Source organism: Artemia franciscana, chromosome 8 (genome assembly GCF_032884065.1).
Source record: "Artemia franciscana chromosome 8, ASM3288406v1, whole genome shotgun sequence".
Taxonomy (NCBI): Eukaryota; Metazoa; Arthropoda; class Branchiopoda; order Anostraca; family Artemiidae; genus Artemia; species Artemia franciscana.
The window spans coordinates 13,551,228-13,570,863 of NC_088870.1; positions in this window are offsets into that span (position 1 = coordinate 13,551,228).

Below are 19,636 nucleotides of genomic sequence, written 5' to 3' on the forward strand. Positions count from 1 at the left end.
TTCGTAAAAAATAGAAAAAATGAAGTATTTTTAACTTATGAATGGGTGATGGGATCTTAATGAAATTCGATGTTTGGAATGATTTTGTGTCCCAGAGCTCTTATTTTAAATCCTGACCGGATCTGATGACATTAGGGGGGGGGTTGGAGGGGGAGGGGAACCTAAAATCTTGGAAAACACTTAGAGTGGAGGGATCGGGATAAAACTGGATGGGAAAAATAAGCACAAGTCCCAGATACATGATTGACATAATCGGAACAGATCCGCTCTCTTTGGGGTAGTTGGGGGGGGGGTAATTCTGAAAAATTAGAAAAAATGAGGTATTTCTAACTTACGAACAGGTGATCGGATCTCAATGAAATTTGATGTTTAGAAAGATATCGTGGCTCAGAGCTCTTATTTTAAACCCAACCAGATCTGGTGACATTGGGGGGGGGAGGAGTTGGGACGGGGACACCTAAAACTTGAAAAAAACTTAGAGTGGAGGGATTGGGATGAAACTTGGTGGAAAAAATAATCACGAGTCCTGGATACATGATTGACATAACCGGAACGGATCCGCTCTCTTTGGGGTAGTTGGGGGAGGGGTTAATTCTGAAAAATTAGAAAAAATGAGGTATTTGTAACTTACGAACGGGTCATCGGATCTCAATGAAATTTGATATTTAGAAGGATATCATGTCTCCAAGCTCTTATTTCAAATCCTCACTGGATCTGGTGATGTTGGGGGAAGTTTGGGGTGGGGGAACCTAAAATCATGGAAAACGCTTAGATTGGAAGGATCAGGATGAAACTTGGAGGGAAAAATCAGCAGAAGTCTTACATATGTGATTTACATAATTGGAACGGATCCGAGCTATTGGGGGGGGGGGTGGTTAATTCTGAAAAATAAGAAAAAATGATGTATTTTTAACTTACGAAGGAGTCATCGGATCTTCATGAAACTTATAAGCCACTCACTCAAAATTACGCTATGTAAAAATCGAGCGAACATACCGGTTTCTTAGTTCATTTCTTTTAGCTTTACGTGAGACAAGACAAAGACAAGTGATAGAATAGATAGGAAATATATATAATTTGGGCTATACATTTGCAAATAAGGAGGTTGGGGTAAAGTATTTGGACAGTTCGAATAAAAAAACAACTCTTACTTCATAATGTGCAAAATAATTGTACCAAACCCATTTTACACGCAAATCCGCTATACTTTACCCTCTCCACCGAATGTGCAAATATATAGCCCAAATTGTTTCTTAAGTAACGAAAAAAACTAACGAAGAAACCATCTGTTGTTGAGTTTTACACATCGTTAACGGTACTTGTGCCCTATACGCCACTCAATCAAGTTTACGATTTAAAAGTTTTATAGTTTGATAAATCTACGAAAAATTATAGTTTGAAAAATTACAAGTTTTACACAGCGTAAACTTGAGTGAGTGGTAATATAAGACACAAGTACCAAAATGCATTCCCCTTGGGAAACAAAAGAATAAGTCAAATAAAATTTCAAATTTCGAAAACCTTATTTTCCCGGGGGGGGGGGGGGGTACTTACCTAGGGTATATTCCGGGAGGGGGTGTTTTCCACCGGTGAGGGAGAATTTTCCACGGAGTTATTTTCTAGGGGGGTATTTTTAGGGAGAGCATATTCTGTGGGGGTCAATATTCCTAGGGGTAGTTTCAACGGGGACTATTTTCTAAAGGAGGGTAATTGCAAAGGATATTTTCTGTGTGAGGGAGCGGGGTAAACACCAGCCACTGGTTCACCCTTCTTCGCTTTCAAGGAAAACAGCCATTTTACTTGATTTGCCAAATTTCCTTTGTTTTTAGTAGCATTCCTGCAATTAGGCCTTGTTCCAAGATGTCAATGTCTTATTTGGGTGATTGTGGGTGTTGAAATCTCTAGGGAGAACTGTTGGAAACAGAAGTTTTATTTGTCTTGTCACTGGGTTGAAATCACGACTTGTAAACGTTGGAAAACAAAACAAGGTTGAAATGAGATTTGTTCTAAAATAGAACTCAGAGAAGCAACATATTTTATAAGACTTATATTTTTTAATTTGTATACTGTTCGGAGTCCGGAATATTGCATTACTAAAAGTTCTTGTAAGTGTCTGTTAGTTACATAAGACAATTAGGCATACTTCTGAGAAGACTTGTGTTTTCAGTTAATGGGAGGAGGGAGGCGTAGCCCAAAAAGCATTTTTGAGCTGATGATTTGTTAAGTTTCTTCTAATGCATCAAAATAAGGTAGAAATGGAGGTAAAATTCTGGTTAATTGACCTCTTGCTATCACAAAAAGGGTTTAGGTTAGGAAAATTAAACTTTCAGGGATGGGTCTACAGGCTAAAGTATATCCTGGGAAGATATTTCAAAGTACCCACCTCGGTAAAATTTCAGTTAATTGACTTCTTGCTATCTCAGAAAGGGTTTAGGTTAGGAAAATGAAACTTTCAGGGATGAATCTACAGACTAAAGTATGTCCCGGGAAGGTATTTTGAAGCAACTACCTTCACTCCTTCTCCCTCTAGAGGGGCTTGACCTTTAATGACCTTTAAAAATATGTGTGTTACAAAAGTGAAACCTTGCAAAATAGGTCTTCTGCTTAATTGAAGTACAACAAAATTGTTTTCAGCTTCATAACTTTGCTCAATTCCATTTTACAAGGCTTTAAAGATATGCAAATATATTTCCTAAATTTTGAAAAAAAGCAACATTGATTTGGCTCAAAATTGTATTCAAATAACAGGAATTGCATTTTCAGAACTAAAGGCAGAGAAAACCCAATTAGTAACTGAATATTAATGTAAAATGTTGTAATGTCAAAATTTCAATAGGTATATACCTGTCATTTAGGCAAATTTCAGGGCCCTCTTGAGGGAGAAGGAATAGAGGTAGGTACTTCAAAATACCTTCCCAGGACATACTTTAGCCTATAGACCCATCCCTGAAAGTTTCATTTTCCTAACCTAAACCCTTTTCAAGATAGCAAGAAGTCAATTAACTATGATTCTACCATAAATGTTATTGTATTCTTATTTATTCAAGTTTATTCTAAATAAAAAGAGAGGATAGATTAATTCCTCCCCTTATATCCCTTCCTATATTTATCTGAACGCCCATGTAGATTTAGACTAATTGGGAATTGAAATGTTATTTTCTCAGGCTTTTGGAATCCCCCAAACCAACACAGTGAGGGATATCACCCCTCCTTCCTAATAGTTGATGAGCAATAATAAAAATTTTCAATTTATTTATTTACGTTTGACTCTTTCTTTCAACTCTGCTTTTTAAAACAGCACAAAACTTTAGCATAATGAGCGGGGCGTTGACGAGGAACCAGCCCTTTTCATATACGAAGTAATTTCTGTTCGTTTTAAGTTTTAATGTCGCTCCTTATTTTCAGCTAAAAAAACTTGTTTGTTTTTATTTAATTTCTGAACGTTTTTGAACCAATGTATGTTTTGATTTTGGCTCTCCGCAGAGGAATAATTAACACGAAATTTGTAAGTTTATATTTTTTTTTTGGCTAAATGGCTTTTTCATAGTTTTGATCGAATGATTTTGAGAAAAAAAGGAACGGGGGAGGAAGCCTAGTTGACCTGCGATTTTTTGGTTACTTAAAAAGGCAACTAAGACTTTCAATTTTTTACGAATGTTTTTATTAGTAAAAGATAAACGTAACTTATAAATTAGTTTACGTAACGAACTTTTGTAATCTCATGTTTTTATTACATATAAGAGGGGTTCACCCCTTCCTCATTACCTCGCTCTTTACACTAGAGATTAAATTTTGTCCCAATTCATTAAGAATGACCCCTGAATCACGAAAGCCGTAGAATAAATAGTTGAAATCACTAAAAATACTTTAGCGTAAAGAGCGAGGTATTAGGAAGAGGTGAGCCCCTCATATGCGTAGTAATTTCTGTTCGTTTTAAGTTTTAATGCTACTCCTTACTTCCAGTTGAAAAAACTTTTCATATTTATTTTTTCATTGTTTTTTTTTAATAATGCTAGAAAATCCTGCGCTCCCTTCATGGAAATTTTCGTCCCCCATGACAAATTCCCTGATGGAAAGTTCCCCCAACATCTCCCTCTTGTCAACCCCTCCCCCAACTAAAAATCCCCCTTAAAACGTCTGTACACTTCCCAATAACCATTACTGTGGGGGACTGTGGGAGAGTAAGCCGTCCCCAAAGACATACTTATAAGATTTTTCGAGTACGCTAAATAAAATGGCTATCTCATAATTTTGATCTGTTGACTTTTGGAAAATAATTAGCGTGGGAGGGGGCCTAGGAGCCCTCCAATTTGTTTCGTCACTTAAAAGGGCACTAGAACTTTTCATTTCCGTTAGAATGAGCCCTCTCTCAACATTCTAGGACAGCTGGGTCGATACAATCACCCATGGAAAAAAAAACAAATAAACACTCATCCGTGATCTGCCTTCTGGCCAAAAATACAAAATTCCACATTTTTGTAGATAGGAGCTTGAAACTTCTACAATAGGGTTTTCTTAAACGCTGAATCTGATGGTGTGATTTTCGTTAAGATTCTATTACCTCTAAGGGGTGTTTTCCCCTATTTTCCAAAATCAGGCAAATTTTCTACGGCTAGTAACTTTTGATGGGTAAGCCTAAACTTGATGAAACTTATATATTTAAAATCAGCATTAAAACGTGCTTCTTTTGATGTAGCTATTGGTATCAAAATTCCATTTTTGAGAGATTTTGTTACTATTGAGCCAGGTCGCTTCTTACTACAGTTCATTACCACGAACTGTTTGATTGGAGAAGCGCATCCACTTTTTAGCTTTCAAAAATCCCCCTCCAACGAGACAAAAATGTGTAAAGTGGGCTTACTTACAGGTAACATTACCTATAGACCGAAGTGTATTAGTCCTTGATTCCTAGGGGCTGCGGGGTGAGGTCTGTATTCAATATTTATTCAACAAAGTGATAAAACCAAAAAAGGTTGATTAAATAAATATAGAATACAGACCTCGGCTCGCTGCCTGCTGGGCTCATGAACTAATACACTTCGTTCCATATGTAGCTACCTGTAAGAAAGCCAACTTTACCGCCCCACGGAGGAGGAGGGTCAAACAGAAATGGATGCACTCCTAGAATTAGCATTTCTAAGCACTATAGTATATAGTACTATACTAAGTACTATAGTATACGTATGCATATATATATATATATATATATATATATATATATATATATATATATATATATATATAATATATATATATATATATATATATATATATATATATATATATATATATATATATATATATATATATATATATATATATATATATATATATATATATATATATATATATATATATATACTCCTAAAAATGGAATATTGATACCAATAGCTACATCAAAAGAAGCACATTTTAATGCTGATTTTAAATATATAAGTTTCATCAAGTTTAGGCTTACTCATCAAAAGTTACGAGCCGTAGAAAATTTGCCTGATTTTGGAAAATAGGGGGAAACCCCCTATTTTCTCCCCTTAGAGGTCATAGAATCTTAACGAAAATCAAACCATCAGATTCAGCGTTTAAGAAAACCCTATTGTAGAAGTTTCAAGCTCCTATCTACAAAAATGTGGAATTTTGTATTTTTGGCCAGAAGGCAGATCACGGATAAGTGTTTATTTTTTTATTTTTTTTCCCAGGGGTGATTGTATCGACCCAGCTGTCCTAGTATGTTGAGAGAGGGCTCATTCTAACGGAAATGAAAAGTTCTAGTGCCCTTTTAAGTGACGAAACAAATTGGAGGGCACCTAGGCCCCCTCCCACGCTAATTATTTTCCAAAAGTCAACAGATCAAAATTATGAGATAGCCATTTTATTTAGCGTAGTCGAAAAATCTTATAACTATGTCTTTGGGGACGGCTTACTCTCCCACAGTCCCCCATAGTAATGGTTATTGGCAAGTGTACAGACTTTTTGAGGGGGATTTTGAGTTGGGGGAAAGGTTGACAAGAGGGAGATGTTGGGGGAACTTTCCATCAAGGAACTTGTCATTGGGGATACAAATTTTCATGAAGGGAGCGCAGGATTTTCTAGCATTATTAATAAAAAAAAATGAAAAAATAAATATGAAAAGTTTTTTCAACTGGAAGTAAGGAGTAGCATTAAAACTTAAAACGAACAGAAATTACTACGCAAATGAGGGGCTCACCTCCTCCTAATACCTCGCTATTTCCGCTAAAGTATTTTTAGTGATTTCAACTATTTATTCTACGGCTTTTGTGATTCGGGGGTCATTCTTAATGAATTGGGACAAAATTTAATTTTTAGTGTAAAGAGCGAGGTAATGAGGAAGATGTGAACCCCTCATATATGTAATAAAAACATGACATTACAAAAGTTCGTTACGTAAGCTAATTTATAAGTTACGTTTATCTTTTACTAATAAAAATATTCGTAAAAAATTGAAAGTTTTAGTTGCCTTTTTAAGTAACCAAAAAATCGCTGGGCAACTAGGCTTCCTCCCCCATTCCTTTTTTTCTCAAAATCGTTCGATCAAAACTATGAGAAAGCCATTCAGCCAAAAAAAAAAAAAACTTGCAAATTTCGTGTTAATTATTCCTCTGCGGAGAGCCAAAATCAAAACATACATTGGTTCAAAAACGTTCAGAAATTAAATAAAAACAAACAAGTTTTTTTTTAGCTAAAATAAGGAGCGACATTAAAACTTAAAACGAACAGAAATTACTTCGTATATGAAAAGGGCTGGTTCCTCATCAACGCCCCGCTCATTACGCTAAAGTTTTGTACTGTTTTAAAAAGCAGAGTTGAGAGAAAGAGTCAAACGTAAAAAATAAATTGAAAATTTGTGTTATTGCTCATCAACTATTAGGAAGGAGGGGTGATATCCCTCACTATGTTGGTTTGGGGGATTCCAGAAGCCTGAGAAAATTACATTTGAATTCCCAATTAGTCTAAATCTACATTTGCGTTCAGATAAATATAGGAAGGGATATAAGGGGAGGAATTAATCTATCCTCTCTTTTTATTTAGAATAAACTTGAATAGATAAGAATACAATAACATTTACGGTAGAATTATAGTTAATTGACTTCTTGCTATCTTGGAAAGGATTTAGGTTAGGAAAATGAAACTTTCAGGGATGGGTCTATAGGCTAAAGTATGTCCTGGGAAGGTATTTTGAAGTACCTACCTCTACTCCTCCCTCAAGAGGGCCCTAAAATTTGCCTAAATGACAGGTATATACCTATTGAAATTTTGACATTACAACATTTTACATTAATATTCAGTTACTAGTTGGGTTTTCTCTGCCTTTAGTTCTGAAAATGCAATTCCTGTTATTTGAATAGAATTTTGAGCCAAATCAATGTTGTTTTTTGTCAAAATTTAGGAAATATATTTGCATATCTTTAAAGCCTTGTAAAATGGAATTGAGCAAAGTTATGACGCTGAAAACAATTTTGTTGTACTTCAGTTAAGCAGAAGACCTATTTTGCAAGGTTTCACTTTTGTAACACACATATTTTTAAAGGTTATTAAAGATCAAGCCCCTCTAGAGGGAGAAGGAGTGGAGGTAGTTGCTTCAAAATACCTTCCCGGGACATACTTTAGTCTGTAGATTCATCCCTGAAAGTTTCATTTTCCTAACCTAAACCTTTTTCGTGATAGCAAGAGGTCAATTAACTAGAATTTTAGCTCCATTTCTACCTTATTTTGATGCATTAGAAGAAACTTAACAAATCATCAGCTCAAAAATGCTTTTTGGGCTACGCCTCCCTCCTCCCATTAACTGAAAACACAAGTCTTCTCAGAAGTAGGCCTAATTGTCTTATGTAACTAACAGACACTTACAAGAACTTTTAGTAATGCAATATTCCAGAATCCGAACAGTATACAAATTAAAAAAATATAAGTCTTATAAAATATGTTGCTTCTCTGAGTTCTATTTTAGAAAAAATCTCATTTCAACCTTGTTTTGTTTTCAAACATTTACAAGTCGTGATTTCAACCCGGTGACAAGACAAATAAAACTTCTGTTTCCAACAGTTCCCCCTAGAGATTTCAACGCCCACAATCACCCAAATAAGACATTGACATCTTGGAACAAGGCCTAATTGCAGGAATGCAACTAAAAACAAAGGAAATTTGGCAAATCAAGTAAAATGGCTGTTTTCCTTGAAAGCGAAGAAGGGTGAACCAGTGGCTGGTGTTTACCCCCCATCCCTCACACAGAAAATATCCATTGCAATTACTCTCCTGTAGAAAATAGTCATCGTTGAAACTACCCCTAGGAATATTGACCCCCAACAGAATATGCTCTCCCTAAAAATCCCCCCCCTAGAAAATAACTCCGTGGAAAATTCTCCCTCACCGGTGGAAAATACCCCCTCCCCGAATATACCCTAGGTAAGTACCCCCCCCCCCCCCCCGGGAAAATAAGGTTTTCAAAATTTGAAATTTTATTTGACTTATTCTTTTGTTTCCCAAGGTGAATGCATTTTGGTACTTGTGTCTTATATTACCACCCACTCAAGTTTACGCTGTGTAAAACTTAAAATTTTTGAAATTATAATTTTTCGTAAATTTCTCAAACTATAAAACATTTAAATCGTAAACTTGAGTGAGTGGCGTATAGGGCACAAGCACCGTTAACGATGTGTAAAACTCAACAACAAATGGTTTCTTCGTTAGTTTTTTTCGTTACTTAAGAAACAAATTTGGGCTATATATTTGCACATTCGGTGGAGGGGTTTGGTACAATTATTTTGCATATTATGAAGTAAGAGCTGTTTTTTGTCTTCGAACTGTCCAAATACTTTACCCCAACCTCCTTATTTGCAAATGTATAGCCCAAATTATATATATTTCCTATCTATTCTATCACTTGTCTTTGTCTTGTCTCACGTAAAGCTAAAAGAAATGAACTAAGAAACCGGTATGTTTGCTCGATTTTTACATAGCGTAATTTTGAGTGAGTGGCCTATAAGTTTCATGAAGATCCGATTACTCCTTCGTAAGTTAAAAATACGCTATTTTTTCTTATTTTTCAGAATCAACCCCCCCTCCAATAGTTTGGATCCGTTCCAATTATGTAAATTACGTATGTAAGACTTCTGCTGATTTTTCCCACCAAGTTTCATCCTGATCCTTCCAATCTAAGCGTTTTCCATGATTTTAGGTTCCCCCACCCCAAACGTACCCCAACCTCACCAGATCCAGTCAGGATTTGAAATAAGAGCTTGGAGACATGATATCCTTCTAAATATCAAATTTCATTGAGATCTGATGACCCGTTCGTAAGTTACAAATACCTCATTTTTTCTCATTTTTCAGAATTAACCCCTCCCCCAACTACCCCAAAGAGAGCGGATCCGTTCCGGTTATGTCAATCATGTATCTAGGACTCGTGATTATTTTTCCCACCAAGTTTCATCCCAATCCCTCCACTCTAAGTGTTTTTCAAGTTTCAGGTTTCCCCCTCCCAACTCCTCCCTCCCCCCCCAATGTCACCAGATCTGGCCGGGTTTAAAATAAGAGGTCTGAGCTACGATATTCTTCTAAATGTCAAATTTCATTGAGATCTGATCACCTGTTCGTAAGTTAAAAATACTTCATTTTTTCTATTTTTTACGAATTAACCGCCCCCCCCAGATGTTCAAATTGGGAAAACGACTATTTCTAATTTAAACTGGTCCTGTCCCTGATACGGCTGCCAAATTCCATCGTTCTAGCTTACCTGGAAGTGCCTAAAGTAGCAAAACCGGGACCAACCGACAGACAGACAGACAGACCGACAGAATTGGCGATTGCTATATGTCACTTGGTCAATACCAAGCGCCATAAAAACCATCTTATACCAATAAACTTTTCCACTGAAAGATTTGGATGAACTTTTGTCCTGTTCATATTTGATATGTTAAATGAGTGAATCCTCTGCCCTGACTCTCTTTTACTTTATAATTCTAAAAAGTTTGTTTCAAAAGAATTGGTTATTTAAGTAAGAGGGCCATACTTTTATCGTTAAAGAGACGGGCAGTCTCATTTTACTTTTTGATAAAGTAGAATTGAGAGAAAGAGTCAAACTTTAGCGTAAAGAGCGGGGTGTTGAGAAGGGAACAGCCCCTTATATACACGGAATAATTTCTGTTCGTTTTAAGTTTTAATGTCGCTCCTTACTTTCAGTTAAAAATACTAGTTTTTTTTATTTAATTGTATGATAAGATTGTCAAATAAAGCTGTTTCTATTTCAGTCAAATTTAAAAGGGTTGCGGGGTGAGGTCTGTATTCTATATTTATTCAACAAAGTGATAAAATCAAAAATAGGTTGATTAAATAAATATAGAATACAGACCTCGGCTTGCTGCCTGCAGGGCTCATGAACTAATACGCTTCGTTCCATATGTAGTTACCTGTAAGCAAGCCAACTTTACGCATTTTTAGTTCGCCCCACGGAGGAGGAAGGTCAAACAGAAATGGATGTACTCCTAGAATTAGCATTTTTAAGCACTATAGCATATAGTACTATACTAAGTACTATAGTATACGTATATGTATATATATATATATATATATATATATATATATATATATATATATATATATATATATATATGTATATATATATATATATATATATATATATATATATATATATATATATATATATATATATATATATATATATATATATATATATATATATATATATATATATATATATATATATGTATATATATATATATATATATATATATATATATATATATATATATATATATATATATATATATATATATATATATTATATATATATATATATATTCTTGTTCTTTTTCAAAATTTTTAGTTTAAAAGATGTATTTTTATCAAAAAAAGGCATTTGCCACCTCTCCCCTCCCAATTAATGCTCCAGTGGAGTCTTTCCTCTCTCCTTAGAGGATTCTTGAAAACACATTCTAAAATTGTGGAAATGTTTGATTGTTTGGTCAAAGAGTTTCAAAGAGAAAGCTTGTAAGCAGATACAACAGTTGTTTAATCGTCGCAAAAAAGTTATCATAATGTAAGGCTTATAACTTTTCGAAGCACTTAATTATAAAAAAAGAGAGTTTTTATAAACGTATTTGTGCTTGCTCGACGATTTGAAATTCTAAAACTTTATACGAAATTCTTTAAAAATATTTAGTTAAAGGCTAAATTCGGTTTCAAGATTTTCATGCATATTCAATAGATGGCGAACCCTTAATTTTACAAAAGTACAATTTTTAAATAATTTCTATATTCAAGGACTAGATTATATTAGATACTTGCTATGGAAGGTATTTCGTGGGGGTGGGGGGAATGTAGCCAAACTCATAAATAACGCAAAACAAGCATTTTAACTTATGTCAGAAAATTTGGCTCTTTCTAAATGGAAAATTTCCTCATCCCAAGAAAAATCCCTCCATGGAAACTTCCTCAAATGTAGAATACCCCTCGCCAACGCCCAAGGAAAATTCTCCCCAGGTAATTTCTTGCAGACGAGTGGCTGAAAATTCTTCTTAGGACACTTTCATCAGAAAAAAGACTTCAGATTCTTGCACAATTCGTGCCATAAAACCTCCCCCCTCCGCAGGGAAACTATACCAGAAATCCCCCACCCTAGTGGAAAGCTCCACCAGCTGAAAACTTATCCATGGAGAATTTCTTCTGTGGGAAATCCCCCCCCCACACACAAAAAGATCCTTTGGGTTATTATTACCAGGTAAAAATTTCAGCCGGACAATTTTTCATGACATCTCCATATGTAAAATTCGCCGGTAGAGAGGAAGTAAGACAGCCAAAAAGAATTTGGTATTCCCCAAATTCGGAAATTTGGAATTCAGGCAAATTCCCCCGGTATAAAATTCCTCCTGGAAGGTTCAGCCCCAGAAAATTCCCTCTCCTTGAAAAATTTTCCCTGTGAAAAAACTACATTAGAAAATGCACCCCCCCCCCTAAAAAATGTATACTTCCCAATGACAAATACTATGCTTAAACAACAGGCAAATTTCAAAACTTAGAAACCTTTCCCGAGAAATTTTGGGGTTCATGTTCGCACCAAAGGCGTAGCTGCATTTCAACTATGCTCAACAAAATGACTATCAAAAATTGACAAAAATTGGATTGGACAATTTTTGGGAAAATGGGCTTAGAAGGGGGCTAAGTTACCCTCCAGTATTTTTGCTACTTAAAAAGGGCACTATAATTTTTAATTTCTGTTTAAGTGAGCCCTTTTTGGATATTCTATGACCGTTGGCTCGAAACGATCACTCTTGCAAAGAAACCATTATACAAATAGTAACACTAGCTTCTTACTCTCTACTCTGAAGTTTTGTTTTTGTCCAAATTTTGTAAGAAAATTTGTAATAGAAAAACCAAATTTCAAAGTACTAAAAAACTTTTGCTTAATGAGCAAGGTGATAAGAAGGGCGTAGTCCCCCTTATATACAGAATAACTTATATTTTTTTCAGTTTTAAAATCGCTCCTCACTTTAGTAGAAACACCTTTTTTGTTCCTTTAATTATATTTCAAGAAACTGTATAGTTTTATGCCCTTGGTAACGCAGAAACCATGATCAATATTTCAATGATCTCTGTTCGAATTTGGATGGGTTATGAAACGGTTCGTGGAAGCAAACTGCAAGTAAGGAGCAACCCGGCTCAATAGTAGCCAAAACTCCAAAAAAGGGGGATTTTAATAGTACTAGATATATCAAAAGAATTGGCTTATCATTCTGATTCCATATAAATAAGTTTCATTAAGTTTCACTGAGAAAATTTGGCTGATTTTCAAAAATATGGGTAAACACCTCTTAGAAGTTACAGAATTTTAATGAAAATCATATCATCAGATTCAGCGTATTAAAGAGCCTTTGGTAGAGTTTTCAAGCTCATATCTACAAAAATGTGGAATTGTATATTTTTTTGCCAGAAGAAAGATCACGAATGCGTGTTTATTTGGTGTTGTTTATTCCCCTGGGATGATCGTATCGACCCAGTGGCAATATAACGTTGGGAGAGTGTACATTCTAACGGAAATGTAAAGTTATAGTACCTTTTTTTTAAGTAAAAACAATTGGAGGGCAACTAGGCCCCCTCCCGTGCCTTTTCCCCCAAGATTGTTCAATCGAAATTTTGAGAGCTTTTTAGTTCAGCATAGTTAAAAGGCTCAATGACTGTGTCTTTTGAGATAAATGGCCCTCTATAGTCCCTGGGGAAATGTTTTTAAGTTATAAAATTAGCCGATTGTTAACGTATAGTATCTGTTATTGGGAAGAATGTATACATTTTTCGGGCCAGGAGGAGAGGAGGAATTTCCTTCTGGGAGGTTTTATCACAGGGAGAAATTTCCATTGAGAGGGAAGTTTTCAGGGTTGAACTTTTCTGAGGAAATTTACACTGGGTGAATATGCAAGTATTCAAGTATTCAATTTTCAAGTATCTTGAAAAATAGTATGTGTGTAGTTTGGCATATTTGTGTATGGTGAACAAAAATTACTACCAATAGGAGTTGGGCTAATGTCCCTTTCTCTTTTTCAATACTGTAAAAGTCTAAAGCCTGTTATGTCCTTCCCGTTTTATTGAGAACTAATAAATAAAAAAAACTAGTTTTTTTAACTGAAAGTAAGGAGCGACATTAAAACTTAAAACGAACAGAAATTGCTCCGCACATGAAAGGGGCTGTTCCCTTCTCAACACCCCGTTCTTTACACTAAAGTTTGAATCTTTCGCTCAATTCTACTTTATTAAACAGTAAAAACTTTAGCGTAAAGAGCGGAGTGTTGAGAACGGAACAGCCTCTTTCATATACGGGATAATTTCTGTTCGTTTTAAGTCTTAATGTCGCTCCTTACTTTCAGTTAAAAAATCTAGTTCTTTTTTTGTTTAATTTCTGAACATTTTTGAAATAATGTTTGATTTTGGCTCTCCGCATATAAATTATAGAAATGAAATTCGCGTATTAATTCTTTTTTTTTGCGGAAATGGATGTCTCTTAGTTTTTATCAGACGATTTTGATAAGAAAAAGGGGTGGGGGAGGACCCCTAGTTGCCCTCCAATTTTTCAGTTTCTTAAAAAGGCAACTAGAACTTTTAATTTTTAGCGAACATATTTAATTAGTAAAAAGTATACGTAACTTGAGAATTAACTTACGTAACGAGCTTCTATATTCTTATATTTTTATTATGTATAGGAGGGGGTTTGCCCCCTCGTTAATATCTCGCTCTTTACACTTCAATAAAATTTTAATTTAAAATTTAGCTTAAATTTCATTCTTCAGGCTTAAATTTTGTCCCAATTCTTTAAGAATGATCCCTGAATCAGAAAGGCCGAAGAATAAATGGTTGAAATTGCTAAAAATACTTAGGCATAAAGAGCGAGGTATTTAGGAGAAGAATTCCTCATATGCGTAATAGTCTCTGTTCATTTTAAGTCTTAATGCTGCTCTTTACTTTCAGTTGAAAAACTGTTTCATATTTATTTTTTCATTTTTTTTTATAATAATGCTAAGAAATCCTGCGCCCCTTCATGGAATTTCTCTTCCCCCATGACGTATTCCTCCAAGGAAAGGTTCTCCCATATAGCCCTCTCCCCTCAACCCCCCTAACCAAAAAAAACCTGAAAACGTCTGTACACTTCACATTTAACCATTACTGTATGTACATATTGGTCAAAGTTTTCTGTTTTACAAAACATCAACGACAAATAAAAATGAAATCTCTATAATAATCAGCATAACTGGGAGAAACTATTGAAAATAATGAACATTAATTCCGGGAAGCTCAGTGATTTCAGTTTTTATTTCACTGTAATTTTTATTTTAAATGCTGTGAATATAAAATACTCTTGAAACATATTTCGTCTTCAGTAAAGTACAAATGACACAACGGGCTTTTGACTTATATGCTCAATTTTTTTGATTTTATGTCTTCGATAGCCGAAGTATGACTTATAAGAACCTAAAAATATGAACTTGGACCTCAAAATTATTTTTAACGTCTTAGATACTCACCCCATCATAAAAGATTTTGCCGGCTTCCAAACTAGTAGCTCGTATTTGACTACAATGCTCCATAAGAGCTAATTTTCCTTTAATGGACTTTCTATCATAGCGGTTTATTTGAAATTAATTTTGATTTGATGAAATTAAGGTGAAATTTACAAGCTTTCCTTGAAGTTTCTTGGGGAATATTGGTGTAATTTTCAGTAAATTAAAATTCTTAAAAAAACAACAAATTTTTATTCTTACAATTTAGCTGATTTATTAATTTGCCACTCAAAAATATTGCGAGATATTAAAACATCGGAGTAATTTTAATAAATATTTAAAGCTTGTTTTATTTTATAACTAAATTTTTCAGTCCGCCAAACAAATTACGTCACTGAGTGTCATGACTTATGTGTTAGAGGAGAAGAACAAACGTTTATCCTGAATTTAAATGAATTGGTAAAATTATAAAAATTAAAAATCAGTGTTTGGATGAAAACTGTTATTACCCACGTTCTACAGAATATCGAGTGTCTATTCGAAAAATTTAATGCTTTTGATTCTCCTTCAGGCATTGCAAACCAACGGACCCTTTCGATGTGAGTCACTATCTCTTTTTTAAAGGAAAATGAAGCGTTAGTGAATTTTCCTCTGAACCAAGCTTCCAATAACATTTGTAAAATTTCATTATATTTATCCTGATACGCAGAGTTGTCAGGGGCTTGTCGAATTTAGATCTCCATCAACGTGGTCTTACACCAGAGGTATTTCTGACTCAAACTAAATGTTAGATTGAAAGAGCTGAGTCTCAAATAGACAAAGTTATCTTGTTCTCTGACAGCGGCTCAAATATCATGAAAAGAGAAATCACCAATGCTACAGCACAAACACACACACAAAAAAAAAAAAAAAAAAAAAAAAGAGACAGAAGGAGAAAAGGAAGACTGTTTTCCTAAATTAGTGATTAATATAGACCAGCACTTGAATGAGGCCTTAACCCTACTCATCCATACAATCACATAGGTCAAACAGCATAGCCACACACAATCAACCATAAAGAATAATCCATGGACAGGCAGTCATGTCGTCAATAAGTATAAGTCGTCATTTACCGAACAATAGAAAAAATAATATAGACAAATAATTCAGAGGCAACACCCAACATAAGGGCTCATCAGGAGAATACACTGGCCTATATAGGGTTTCCCCACTCTAAATTCTCTACCCAGCACAGTGTTGTGGCTACCACAGAATATCCATGGCATCCCCGCGTCAGGTATCACCCCCAAAATACATGCCTATGAAAAAAAAACAGCAAATGTAAAACAACCAAGTAAAACCAAAACAAGCTTATCTTGTTAATATATCCCTCTCTTTAGCAACAATAGGTAAACTAAATATTATAAATTTTACCAAATCACAAATATTAACACATTTCAAAAAACCTGAATGAACTAAACAATTATAGAATTCATCTTTACCATGTGGCTAATTTTTTAAAAAATCTGCTCAATTAGAAACACAATTCAAAATAAATGGCGCTGTGACAACATTTCTCGAACCTCCGAAATTAGTTAAAAATTTCTTTAAGTATTTCTTGATAATTCTTTTGATATTTATTTAAAAGTTCGTTATAATGAAAACTAAATTTTTTAAATTGCCAAGTTAATTTATTTGCAGAAAAACCTCTTGATATCGATTTTTGGCTTAAGATTTTACATCTATTTTTAAAATCAATATAATTACTACAAATCCTTGCATAACGAAGTAACTGTGAGAAAAACGCTGAATATGTGATATTTGAGTGTATATTACTTTCAGGGAATGGGAAACTAATCACTTCAAAATCAAAATCATCCGTTTTATTATACATTTTAAAACTTAATTTATTATTATCACAAATATTAATATTTAAATCTAAGAAATGATCTTCATGACCAGCGCCATGACTAGGCTCAAGAATAAGCTCTGATGGATATATATTTTTAGAAATATCAGTGAAATCCTTACAATTTAAGACCAAAATATCATCTAAATATCTTTTATTATTTGACAAAGCATGTTTTAAATTAATTGGATTATTCTTATCCATCATATATTTATATTCTAGTTGACTTAAAAACAAGTCAGCTATAAATGGGCTGGCATTCCCCCCCCCATGAGAATTCCCATAATTTGCTTGTACAAATCACCCCCAAATCTTATATAAGCATTGTATAAAACAAATTCCAATAACTCAAAAATCATATCCAAGCTGTAACATCTCAAGTTAACTGTAGTACTAAAGCAGTTTGTCCATATGGCTTTTTTATTATAACTGTCTATTTTCGAGAACCTTTTACTAGATAAGAGGAAAGATTTCTTTATAACAGTCGTACATCGTACATAATACAATATCATTTCGAAAAATAATTTAAAGTTGACTAACTCTATATCTTTTTCGGACAATTTTTGCACGTATTATACGCGAGCTCTTAGGTGCCTTATAGCACTTGACGATTGTTTTACAAATTCAAATTTACAAAGAAATTAGGTCCTATTGGTAAGCTGTGAGATATATGTAAGGAGACTTTAGTAGGCCATTGAAAGAGAAGCAGTTTAGCCCCCTTTTTTAGGTAGATTTGACATCCAAGTAATTTCCAGTAATGGTTTACTCATTTAACTTTGAATCCCCTTTAAAAGCATTGTGGATATAGTTTCGACACAATCAAATATCTTTCTTCTTAATTTCACTTATAAGTTCTCTTTCGGTGATGGGTAGAAAAATGAGGAAAAGAGGCTCTCGTGGCAAAAAGCTCAAAAACAAATAGAAAGAAATACAAGAAAAATAAAGGTTCAAAGAAGTAACCAGGAGTATTCGAGAGAATATGAGTACGAAATGGTAAGTGCTATTTGCAAATCCACGGAAGAAGGTGGACAACAGGGAGATGAAATCAACGAGGATGGAAGAAATCTTGGAGGATACCTCCAAGAGAGTATGCTGGAATATTTTGAGCTGGAAGAAGAAAATGAGTTCCAGGTCAATGACATCTATAATGAAAACGATGATAAAATGACCCCACAACAAAGAAGTAACGTTAACAAAACGGTGTACACAGCCAATGAATTATGTAAAGACAAAGACCTGGACTCTTATGAAGCACAGATTTATAGTACACAGTGTGAAAAAAATAAATCGACTCTTAATAAGTCTTTTTTGAATATTTCTTTTTTGTCCAAAAAAGAAGAAGATTTTCAAAAGGATCGACCAAGTGTTATTCAGGTAAATCATGGCGCATCACTTCGTAATCCAGTGGACTCACATCTTAACGAAACTGAGAAATATAGCAGTTTGTCCAAAAAAGTACAAAATTTTCAAAACGATCAACCAAGTGTTATTCAGGAAACATGTGGCGCATCACTTTGTAATTCAGTGGATCTACATGTTTACGAAACCAAGAAATCGACACTTAAATCTACTGAGGCTGCCATAATCTTGAAGACCGATCACGAAACTGCTATATCAAGGTTTAAACTGTGCAAATACACTGTTTCGTCCTATTCTGCTGCAGGTAGTATTTTTTTAGTAGATTCAGATAGTATTGAACGCATACAAGACTACAAGGCCGATGGTTACCGTTATAGCAGTACTAGTAGGGGACACTCGGTAACTGTACCCTCTGTTCATCCAAAAAGAGTTAATCAACGGCTGATTGAAGGTAAGACGGTCAATTTGAAGAGATATATCTTTCGATATGAGCCATGTGTATTCAACTGTCCACTTGAGCACTGCCTATATACGTTATTCATTATGTTGGTACTTGTGACAGAAAATCAATTTGTGACCCTCATGGAAACCATAAAAAGAAAGAAGGAGTAAAAACCACCCCTTTTGCCTTCTGAGACATCTGTTAAGAGCAAAAACAATAGCAAAGACCACAATATTGACGTCCCGAGAACATTTTCATAGGGAGTTTAGTAAGACAGTGAATGAGCTGCAGACAAATGTTCCAAGAAGTCAGAGGCAGGCAAACGACACCTTTTCTTTGGCCAGAAAAAGCATGATATCCAAAGACGCATGTAACATGATTCGATATCTTATGATAGAAACTGATTTTGTTGTGACAGAAAAATAATTTGGGCAAGGAGAAGCAGCTGTCACCTGTGTATTAGAGTTTGCAATCTTAGAAGTTATATATTTCGTAAAACATGGTATTCCGATAGTGTTCTATTATGATACAAAATATAACATTGGAAATTACTGGGTTTCAGCACTGACATTCCGACATCCTGACTTCGACCATAAAGGAAGAACACCTATCATTCCAATTGCATTTTTACTTCACACAAATAGATCAGCTGATTCGCACGAAGAGCTGTTAATGGCTCTTATGAAGAAAGCACCAAGCATCAATTCACCCCGAAATGCTTTTGTGAGTGATAGAGAAAAGGGTATAGAGGTTACGAGAAATAAAATATTTCCTCTTATTCAGCCTGCTTATTGCTGGCTACACTACCGGATCAGTGCTAAACATGCACTTCAAAAAATGGTTGCACCTAAAGGAGACATCAAGGTAGTTCAAGACGATATTCTTCAGTTGCTAAGATCAAAAAACATAGATGAGTACAACCAGATA